Below are 11,284 nucleotides of genomic sequence, written 5' to 3'. Positions count from 1 at the left end.
GCTCTGTCTGAGCATTCTGCTGGTGCAGGCACACTGAGGCCAAACATCACCAGTGTACAGGACAGTGCGTGCTCACCTGAAGAGAGAAAGGAGGAGATAATGGAGCATCTCTCACAGTGATTGGCTTCCAGAGAATATGGAACATTTTATACCAATACCATGGGAATACCTGGGTAGAGACAGATGTGGTAGTTGTACCAGGATCAGTAGCTAAAATGAGAGTGTGGCATAAAATTAAATTCTTTCAATGGAGATGCACAGGCTGAGGCTTTATCCTACTGTGTGCTTATCAATTGTATTGATATGTGAGGCACAGGATTCCTATTCCATCTCCCTTACAGGGTGCTTTGGTAAACATTCATTTCTTCCATTTATATTGTCATGGGAATGTTTTCTAGACTCTCCTGTGGCAGTGTGGACTCTGTGTGCTATGAATTACACCCATGAGCTCAGTGGATTAGAAAATTATCCACCCCTTCAAAAGAGCCAAAGGCATGCAGGAAAAGATTAATATTATTGGTTTCTTCCTTCTTCTTCCTCCTTCTAAATTCACACCTGTCCTCACTGAGGAACAGCTGAGAACAATGTGGCCCAGACCAATGATTCCAGTAGGCACATGTAATACCACGTGTGAAATTCCTCTCTCCCTCCTTCTCCTCCTGCATGGGGCCCATGGCTCTCTGGTATGGTGTAGCAGCAGCAGCCACTTAGCACAGGCAATTGAAGCACTTCTCACCTGCCCAGCCTGCCTGAGTCTCCTAGGCTTGCCTGTGGGATATGAACTCATATCTCCAGCTCTCCTTGTCATTCACAAGCTTCCTTGAGGCTTGCTTTTGTATTAAAGTGCTGAAACTGGTATCAGAATTCAAAAAGGCAGCATGTCACTGGTGACTACTAATAGCAATTACTGCAAACTAGGATATACACCTGCATGACATCCAGCAAAATAGGCTGGAGCAGATTAAAGATTAAAAGAGTCAATTTGACAAGGAAATAACAGTCACCCCATCCTTTCAGTGCATAACTGTATCTGGCTGCTGCACCTTAGAGTACCTGCCCAATATTCTCCCTGTTTTGGTCATTTGTACTTGGACATGGTTTTCAGAAGCCACAACTTACTTAGACCCCCTTTTCTGTGAACGAGTAGTTAAAAATTGTTTCTTCCAATGTTCATTATTTTGCACTTGTCTATACTAGTAGGCAATGGAATTGTGTTGCAGAAGACTCACAGCTGGATATGACAGTCAGAACCAGATGTTCACACAATAGGCCAGACACAGCTGGTTCTCTTTAGCTGGCAAGGGATGTAGAACAAGTAACTGCAGAGACAGCAAGCCTGAAAAAAATCTAAGGTAATCAAGCTAAATATGCCTGGAGTTTTAGGCCATCTGGAAGATTGCCAGAAGGCTATTTATTCTGATGTCTGCACCTGCTGAATGGGAATGCTTTGTGTGAACTCGGAGCTTGAAGGAATACTGTTTCTCTCCCTTTTTCAGAACTCCACTCCCTCTAGGCAGTGTTTTTTTGCTTGATAAATTGAGCTCTACAACTTAGGTTTGATTCAGGAAAAAAAGCCAAGAAACCAAACCTTAAACTTATTTCCTAGCTCTTGATGAGTAGAGCAGGAAAGCAGTGCAGCACTGGAGAACAGAAAGGGAGCACAATGTCACAGATTTCTCCTCAGAGAGTTAAAGTCTGTGGGCAGTGCTATCTCCTAGATGCATTGAGAGCCACTGGAAAGATTTTCTTTGTCCCATTTATAGCGAGCTGGGAGAGAAATTCCCAGAAGCGCTTTTGGCTGCTGTTGTGTGCACACTCACCTTTCTGTGCTCAGTGACAGATTGCTCCCACAAGGCCCCATCTGGCTCAGCCCTGCTGGCTGCAGCCTTTTCCTCACAGCCAAGCAGCACCTGCCTTGCTGTCAGCGTGCAAGCTCTTGGGACTTCCATCCTACAAAAAGTTTTGGTGGTGATAATGGTGGTGAGCATGCTCCTACAGTGACGAACGTTTGATTGTGATGATATCTGTGTCAAGGGAGGATTTTTGGATAAACAAGACCAAGAAGATAAGAGATAGAAGGATCACTATCTTAAAGTTGCTGACAGGGTAGAGGTCTCTTTGAAGACACTGGTTTCTCCAAGTTTCTGTAAGGAAATGAGAGTATCTCACATGTGAGACACCAGTTACCTTAAGGATTGATATCCACTGCCACAATAGTAATCTCTTACAAACACACAAAAATCTGTCTTTTCTTGTATTTGTTTTCTTCCTGATCATTGTACTGATGCATGCAGTACAATTCTCTGAGGAACCTCAGGCTCTCACTTTCTCCTCAGCAAGCAGCAACACAGATGTTGCCACCTCTCCACCCCAGTGTGTGCTGAGCAGTAACCTGACATGCAGCATATACAGCTGCACTGGCAGTGATTGTGCCCACTGCTGTCAGTGTCATTCCTGGTTCTCAGATGAGAATGATGCAGCAAATGAGCATTTCTTTTTAATTTTGTTCATTCACATGATAGTTCTTCAAGTGTTGTTACTGTTCTGTGCCAGTTTTGGTGGAACAGGAGTTAATTTTCTTCATAGTAGCTCATAAGGTCCTGCCTTTTGCAGTTGAGGTGAAGGGAGAGCTGATAACACCCTGATGTTTTAGTTATTGCCAAATACTGCTTACACAGCATCAAGGCCTTTTCTGCCTCTCAGACTGCTCCTCCCCCGGGGGGAGGCTGGAGGCAAAGGAGAAGCTGAGAGGGGACACAGCTGACCCCAACTGACCAAAGAGATATTCCACAACATATGACATCATGCTGTGCAATAAAAGCTGTGGGAAAGGAAGAAATTCAGAGAACTGGTGTTCGTGTTCCCAAGTCACTGTAAGGTGTGCCAGAGCCCTGCTGTCCTGGGAATTGCAAATACCTGCCTGCCCTTGGGAAGAGGGGAATGAATTCCTGCTTTTGTTTTGCTTGCTCATGCAGTTTTTGCTTTGCCTCTTAAGCTGTCGCTATCTCAACACGTGAGTTTTCACATTTTTACTCTTCTGGTTGTTTCCCCATCTCAGTGTGGCAAAGTGAGTAAGCTGTGGCATGGTGCTGAGCTGCCTGCCAAGGCTGAACACAACAAGTCCCAAAGGCAAGATCAGTTCAGGGGATTCTCTGTAAATGCACCAGAGTTCCCTCTCAATTTCCCTGGCTTTGCTGAAGGATACAGTGGACTTCCTAAGATTCTTGTGGAATGTCTGTTCCTTAACCTGACCCAGATAACTGATGTGTTATGACGCTTTGCCAGAAAGAAGTTACAGTTTTTCTTTGAATATTTGGTTTCCATCAGCAGAGAGGTGAACTACAGAGTGCTCAAGAAGATACCCTTGAAGGACATGAGACTTAAAACCAAATAAAAGATCTACTGTGTGTTATAAGCAATAATCAATAATTAAAAGCCTTGTTAAAACATTGTTGAAGAATATTTCAGAAGAAAAGTAGTTATACTGCATTTCATGCTTAATTCAATGTCAATTAGCTGATTGTTAACTTCCCTCCAGCTAAATCTCGTTCAGCACAGAGAAGAGAAATCAAAAGCATTCTAGCTTTAACAAGCCTCGTGTTTCAATCATTCATCTCTGCCCGCAGGCTCAAAATCAATGTCAACAGACGTTTCACTGCAATTTTATCAGCCATTTCTGCATGTCACTGTTTTCTTGCTGCCCCGATCGCCCCTCAAAATCGTCTGTGGGAATCAGAATTCATCTGGAGCAGAAAAGCAGGCAGCCCACACTCGCTGTTCCCAAATCCACTGCAGGGCTCACTTTCCCCGAGAGAATGCGAGGGCTCTGAGCGGGATGGGATGGGATTGGGATTGGGATGGGATGGGATGGGATGGGATGGGATGGGATGGGATGGGATGGGATGGGATGGGATGGGATGGGATGGGATGGGATGGGATGGGATGGGATGGGATGGGATGGGATGGGATGGGATGGGATGGGATGGGATGGGATGGGATGGGATGGGATGGGATGGGATGGGATGGGCAGCCCGGCTGTGGGAGCCTTCAGCACCGCGGACAGCGCCCGCAGGCCCGGCCGCGCCGCTTCTCGGCCCTCCTCCTTCTCCTCCTCCTTCTCAGCCTTCCTCGTCCTCCTCCTCTTCCTCAGCCTTCCTCCTCCTTCTCCTCCTCCTCCTCGGCCTTCCTCCTGCTCAGCCCTTCCTTCAGTCCTCCTCCTCAGCCTTTCTCCTCTTCAGCCTTTCTCCTCTTCAGCCCTTTCCTCAATCTTCCTCATCCTCAACCCTTCTGCTCCTCGATCTTCCTCCTCCTCAGCCCTTCCCTCCTCCTCCACCTCTTCTTTTTCAGACTTCCTCCTCCTCATCCCTCCTCTGCTCGTCTACCAGCCGAATTCACAAACAGCAGAACAGGTTTACCTGTGTGAATAACTCTTAAAACATGAAGAAATTGAGGGGCTCTCAGGCACAAAAGTTTTTCTACCTCCATATGCTTGAATTACCTGTAGAAAGTTGTGTCAAAAAATAGCAGGTGACCACGTACAATTTATAAAGCATCACAGGCATTCCCATTTGCTTCACAATGACATCACATCAATAAATGGTGAGATTCGCCTCTGTGAGCAGAAGAGAGCTAGGCTGAAGTCCGATTTTGGATGTTTGGGTCTTGTCAAGCTCCTACAGAAGTTGAATTGATAAAACCAAGGTGTTTGCTGCACTTGCACTGCAGGCAATGCAGTAAGGTATGGTGTTGTTATTGGACACGAAATGAGTTCACAGAAGCTTGGTAAGTTTAAAAAAGAGCCAGTTTTATTCAAATATCTGGTATTTATAGAATTCCAAAGGTGACCATGTATTGGAGGATGGAATTACCACCTCTCCAACCACACTGGTCCAAAGATCAATCAATAATTTCTCTCCATCCACAGAGAAATATGTAAACTATTCTATTTATACATGAAATTGTGTGGGAACTCTGATTCTCAAATATGTAAACATCAGAAGGCTAAAGAAGTTTTAGGAAAATTTTAAACTTTTAAAAGAACAACAAAAGAAAACTTAACACTTTTAAAAATCAGGGCAACAGTATGGGGCACTCAGGAATGACACAGGAGTGGGATTTCATACTCCTTGCTGTTTCCAGACCTAGTCTGTGGTACTTCAGCTTCAGCTCAAACTTTTGGAAGATCTGATTCACTTTTGGGATCTGTGGTTTTCTGCCTACTTGGGTGCATGTGGTGAGAAGAGCAGACTCACCATCGTTACCCTTAACACACAAATTGGTTTTTCAGGCATTATCCTCATTCACCTTGGACAAGTGATTTAGTTAAATGATGGAATCTAAATGTCTTCACCAAGACTAAGAGAAACTTGGCATCTGCCCAGGCAGTATTTGGTCACTGCTGTTTCTGAGCTAAATGGGAGACAAGCCAAAAAAAATTAAAGCTATTTCCTTGGCTCAGAGATGTTTGCAAACACTGACACAGTGGCCATGGATCAGACAGAAGTTATGGAAGTTCATTAATTTAAATAATGATCAGGAGCCTCACTCTGTTCCTCCAGTTTGTGTCATGTTGTTGTGGAGGCATCTACAGACAGGCAAAATAAAGTACAGGTTGTGACAAGCCCACACTGTTTACCATATGTGGCTGAAGTGAATTCTACAACTGATCTTCTAATATTATCAAGCATATTTGCCTTAAAAGTTAACACTAAATTTCTGTTTTCAGCATTTTGCTGCACGTTTGAAGACTACTTTTGTGTCACTTCAGTTTCAACAGAAGTGGTTTTTCCCTTCATGAAACAATGATATTCACTAGGTGATTTTCCAAACATTCCTTCACTGGAATGGTGTTACACCTCAGCTTGTTCCTGAATCTTCCTTTGGTTTTTTCTCATTTTTGTTTCTCAGTGCAGCATCTCAGTTCAAACTGGGACTGCGTGCTCTTTGTCAGGAGCTGCTTCTGGTGTTGCTAGAACCATGTAGAACCCAGCAAGATGAGAAAAGGGTGGCTGAGGCTGGCAAGAGCCACAGCAATACCTGTGACATTGCACAAGCTTGACTGCCAGAGTTCCAGTTCTCCTCGATGCTGTCTCACTAACAGCTAAAATCGAGGCTTTTTGCAAGAACTGCTGAAAGAAAAACTGAAAGTGCAACAGGGCAAACCAAATTACAGCAACATTCCAAAATGATTTTCCTCAGGAAGACCCCAACCCTGCTGTCATCAGTGGAAGCAGCAGTTTGCTCTGAACTCGATACTGCATTGATCTCGTCTGTGCCTCCATGCTGAAACATCAAAATGAGGGTTTGTTTTTTCTAGTATAAACTTTTAAAAAGAAACAACCAGTCCCCTGTGGAGAGGCATTCATATGAACTGACAAGAAGCATCCTCTCTTTTCAGGTTCCAAAAAGTGGTGATTTCAGTGCAGGAAGGTGAGCCTTGTCTCCAAGACCTTTACCTCTTTGGGCTGCAGAAACAGCAGCCAACTTCTATGTAGCCTAAATTAGCTGAGGATAAAGAAAAACCAACACTCTGGGGAAAATTCTGAGGGAAACAAGAAGGAGGAGAGAAAAAAATCTTCACCTGAAAAAAAAACCCCGAAACTTTTTAGAATAAAACAAGCTTTTCAAACTGAAATAGATTTTTCAATTTCTGAGACTTTTAGGCTAAAAAAAAAAGGGTGTCTTTTCCTATTGAGAAAATTGCTTTCACTTTCCTGCAATGAAGGGAGTTTCTAATGATGGGAGAAGTTGAGTGTAGCTGAAGTGGGGATCCAGCTATCAATGCGTCACCAGCTAAATGTGATTTGAGATGCAGTTTGCTTTTCTGTATCTCAGATCTCAGGGCTAAACCACAAACTGTACATGACACAACTAAATTAATATTTAAAAATAATTACTTGCTGCCTGAAGGTAAACAGAAAAAGGGTAAATAATTGATAGCACTGGGACTGCCACACTGTAACTCTGCTGAGCGTTTATGATGTGCTGTGAAGGTTCAAAGGGATTGCTCGTCTGCTGCCTCTGAAGGAGGGTTTTTGCTAATCATTCCAGGGCTTGTTTTGTCAGCCAGCAATGTTTTCAGAGTTTGAAGCACCAGAATAGAATGCCAGCTTAATTTAGGTGAATCTCTAGTTTAATTTACTAACTTTCATTCCAAGATTTGCATTGTAAATGATAAGGTGATTTTCATATATATTTTTCTTCTTTTAATTTTTTTTTTAGCCCATCAACATCTGAAGGGAAATTTTATGTGGTCTGCTGCCAAGAATGTAGAGTAACTTGCATTTAAGGAGTTGTTACATAACATGCCACCCTATGACAATACCTGCCTGCAGAGCCTGGTAATGCCTTGAGAGTTGGTGGCTCTTCTCTTTTCAGTGGTAAATATCCATCCTCTTACAGCCCAACATGAGAATAATCAGTATTCAATGACTGTAAAGAAACAGCAGTGATTTCAAACTGATTAATATTCCCCCTCCATCAGAAAAACTCTCACACCAATTATTATGATTATTTTTATTATTATTCTGTGTCCTGCCTCCACAAAGGATATCATTGTTTTCTGATGTTAAAGCACAGCATAAGCAAACACACAGGTAGTGTGTATGGGGAGTCAATAGCTACAGGTCTGCAGGATATTTAAATCCAGAGCCATGGACCTCTGTGGGGAAATGGTCATTAGGTAAAACTTCAAAAAGAGAACAAAACTGTCAGCAGTGCCAGCTGGCTTGGGTGAGCCAACCACTCACAAAGTTTTATTTACAAGATATCTTAGTGCTAGGGATGGGAATGTGGCTTCTTGTCTTTGTGCCCAGTCAGACCTTCAGTTATAGCAGCTTCTCTAATGCTTTGCACTGTCTGACACCTTAGTTTCGTTGCTTGTAAATTCAATCTAAGCTTTCATTTCCATTTTGAAAAAAAAAATCAAATTCTGTACGCAGGTGCCCAAGCATGAGGGTCATTTGAAGGCAAAAAGTAATTCCCACACTCCACTGAACAGTAGCCAGTGCTTCAGTGAAATCTGGGAGATTTTTCCAGCTGCTGTGCATCTGGAAATGAGCAGGAAGGATGAATAAATAGAAAATATGAAAACATATGGAATCTCTGTCACTGGAGATTGGCAACATGTAATAAAATATTTGTCTGTTGTTTAAGAGTCCTCCAGTGCTCTCTCTCTCTTCAGCCCTGGAAGCCCAGGTCTGTGTAATTGAGACACACAAAAATTGAGCACTGAGACTCAAGTGGGACATACAGGTTTGTGTCTATTAGGTGCAAGCTCAATGTTTATAGCAAGACAATCAGGTTGCCAGTTTTCATGTTTTAAAACTATGATTGAAGCATTTGCATAGTCCTGTATATTCTAGCTCCACCAGCCCTCACTTATATGAAAATCCCCATTCTCATTGAAAAAAATAATGCTATTTCTAGCGCTCGTGGTTTCAGAGGAAGGTGTAAAAGTGTGGCTGTCCACAGGCAGGAGGCTCCTGAAGCAGAAGGGGACACAGCACTGATGTGCTCTCACTCCCTCACTGCTGGGCCAGGGAACTCTGCATTTGCATGCTTGGTGTTCCCAAGGCAAGGAAAGGCAAAACAACAACAACAAAAAAATATAAAATAAAATAAAATAAAATAAAATAAAATAAAATAAAATAAAACAACACAAAAAGGAAGCAAAAAAAATCTGCTCTGAACTCCATTCCAACATTCAGGTCACCACCCTTCTCCTTTCTTCCCCACACCCAAGACCACACACTTGCACTTGCACCTCCAGGCACACGTCTGCCTGCCAAGCCAACGGAGGTTCCAATCTCATTGCAGTTCTGGTTATCTTTCAAAGAAAAATGTCCTAAAAGAAACCCCAGAAGCTCAGTGGTGCGGCCCCACCCCTGGCCATGGAGCATGACCACACTGGCAGCTCACAGGCTGTGCAGAGAAAGGGATTTCTTCTCCTTGGGAAAGTGGCCAAGGGGTGTTATAGGAAGCAGCTGCTTGGAGGCAAGTCATTGCTGTTAAAACATTTGCTGCTCTGAGGGAATGAGAAGCAGTGAGACAGACTGAGGCATCTCCACAGTACAAGAATCACTGGGGAATTTCAGGGTTTTTTCTCTGAAGTTATTTTATGTTAAATGCAGGAGCATTTCATGAGACCCAGGCCTTTGTTGTATTATCAGCTTGAGAAATAGGAAAATGGGAATTCTTTCTTGAACACCGATGTCTTCATTCTGCTGGGCTAGTAACATTCTTTTCATTTAAAAATCTCTGTGAATATCTACTGGGCTGACCACTATGTAGCTTTGTCTTAATGGGGGATTAATTGGCATTATTAGAAACAGAGAATGGTATTGCTAATGTGAATTTTGTTTGATGAGGAGATTTCTGCCAGGGTAGTAATTTTGGAGTATTATGAGGTTAGTCCTGTAGAAAGGACAGTAGTGAAAATAACTACTGGGCCCTGACTGAACTAAAACCTAAAAGCTTTCACCTTGAAGAGAACTTAACTTTGAAACATTTATTCTTTCAGAGGTGTATGCCAGCAGCAGAGAAGCCGTCCGAGTGAAGCTTCCCAGAGAATGCAGTAAATACATGCAATAAAGAGATTTTTCTAGTGAAATCCCCACTTGTGAACTGTTCATGGGTGTAAGAAAAATGGATCTGAGGTCTTACCACCTGAGTTCCCTTCCTCTCCCTCAGTAGGTTATCAGCATGAAAACAGGAAATGAATTGGACACCATTAATAAAACATGAAGCCTTCGTGTTCAGGTTCTGTGCTCTGTCGTTCAAGTGAAGAAGACACTGTGTGAGAAGGAATCAGAGGAGTGACATCCACAAGTTCATTTACTCTTTTTAACTACACAGCAAACTTTGGCTCAGACTTGGAAGCAAACCATTCTTTTCTTCCCCTGAATTTATTGAAAAGCTTTTAAGCCCTCATATAGAAAACCTGAGGGATTGTTACTGAACTGAGAGTAGTGTTTCAGAACATAAAATGTTTTCCTAATAGATTTCACCAATAATTAGATATTGTCAATACTGATTTTTTACTCTGCAGTGTCTTTCACTGTGATATAACATTTTAGACCTTTTCTTGCATTTATTTTTGGAGCTTTTGGCATGGCACAGACTTTTTTTCACTGTGATAGATGTCCTTTTTTTGCCAGTTGCTTGTTTGTGATTTCAGCCACATCCTCAGACAGGTACCTTGATCTTTTTTGGGGGCTCATTTTGCTAGAGGAAAATGTATGATTGACCCATCTTATAAAATCATTGTTTTTCACCAAAGAACAAATTACTAACTTCAAAGAATAGAAACCTATATGAAGCAGACTGAAAGACTCCCCCCCACCACTGGCAGCAGCACCACATTTTCTGTCTGTACTTTGAAACCCTCTGGTGAAAGCTGATGGTCCCAGCAGCAATGCAGGGATGGGAGCTTGCAAACTTGTTAGGAAAAAGTCATGGGAACAAAAGTAGAAGACCCGGTTCAGCCAGACAAAGAAGACTTCTGCAGTTGTAATAAAGGCTTGGTTTGCTCTATGGGGGAGTTTAATTGCAAAATACTTAGCATAGGTGAATCATAAGAAGCCTAACTATAGGAAGAGGTTAACCACAGTTATAGGAAAGATTCATCTGAGGTTACAATAAACAAGTTTTTTGGTGGGAAGGAACCAGGAGACTCTCCTCAGCTGTGGACAGGCCCACTCCCGAAACTCAAAGGTTGAGCTGTGAGCCCAAAGCTGGTCCTCCTGCCTTTAGACAGTTCTTTTAGGAAGTAGCTAAGTGCAAGGCCAGTTGGAAAGATAAGATATTTGTTGTTAGTGGGAGTTTTTATCAGACTGCTGTGGCTGGAACCACTAGTTCATCTGCCATGGGAGGCAGTGCTTCTCATTAAAGCCTACCACAACTATAAGGGTAACCTTGAGATTATTAGAACTTCCATATTTTTTTAACAAACTGACATATTCTCACTGTTAAATAATTATGGAAGCACTGCTTCCTGGATCCTGGTCAGGAAAAGGAGGCTCCAGTCTCAGAGATTTTAGGCTAGGTCCAAATTCCTTCAATTATTTCTGTATAGTCTCCTTCAAAATAACCTGTTTGCCAGATATGTCTCTTGTTTAATTCCCGAAATGCAGAACTAAACCTCAGACTAGGGGAGAAACCTGGGCAGTAAAGCAACCCACCATCAGCAAACTTAAAAATTCAGTGTTAAAGTTCAACTCAGTTAAACATTTTTCTTTGCAGCCATCTATGAGTTTGATGATAGGAAACTGGATTTGATTCATTC

The sequence above is a fragment of the Lonchura striata genome, chromosome 23, assembly GCF_050655825.1.
Source record: "Lonchura striata isolate lonStrDom1 chromosome 23, ASM5065582v1, whole genome shotgun sequence".
NCBI classification, from domain to species: domain Eukaryota; kingdom Metazoa; phylum Chordata; class Aves; order Passeriformes; family Estrildidae; genus Lonchura; species Lonchura striata.
This window is presented reverse-complemented; position numbering follows the sequence as displayed.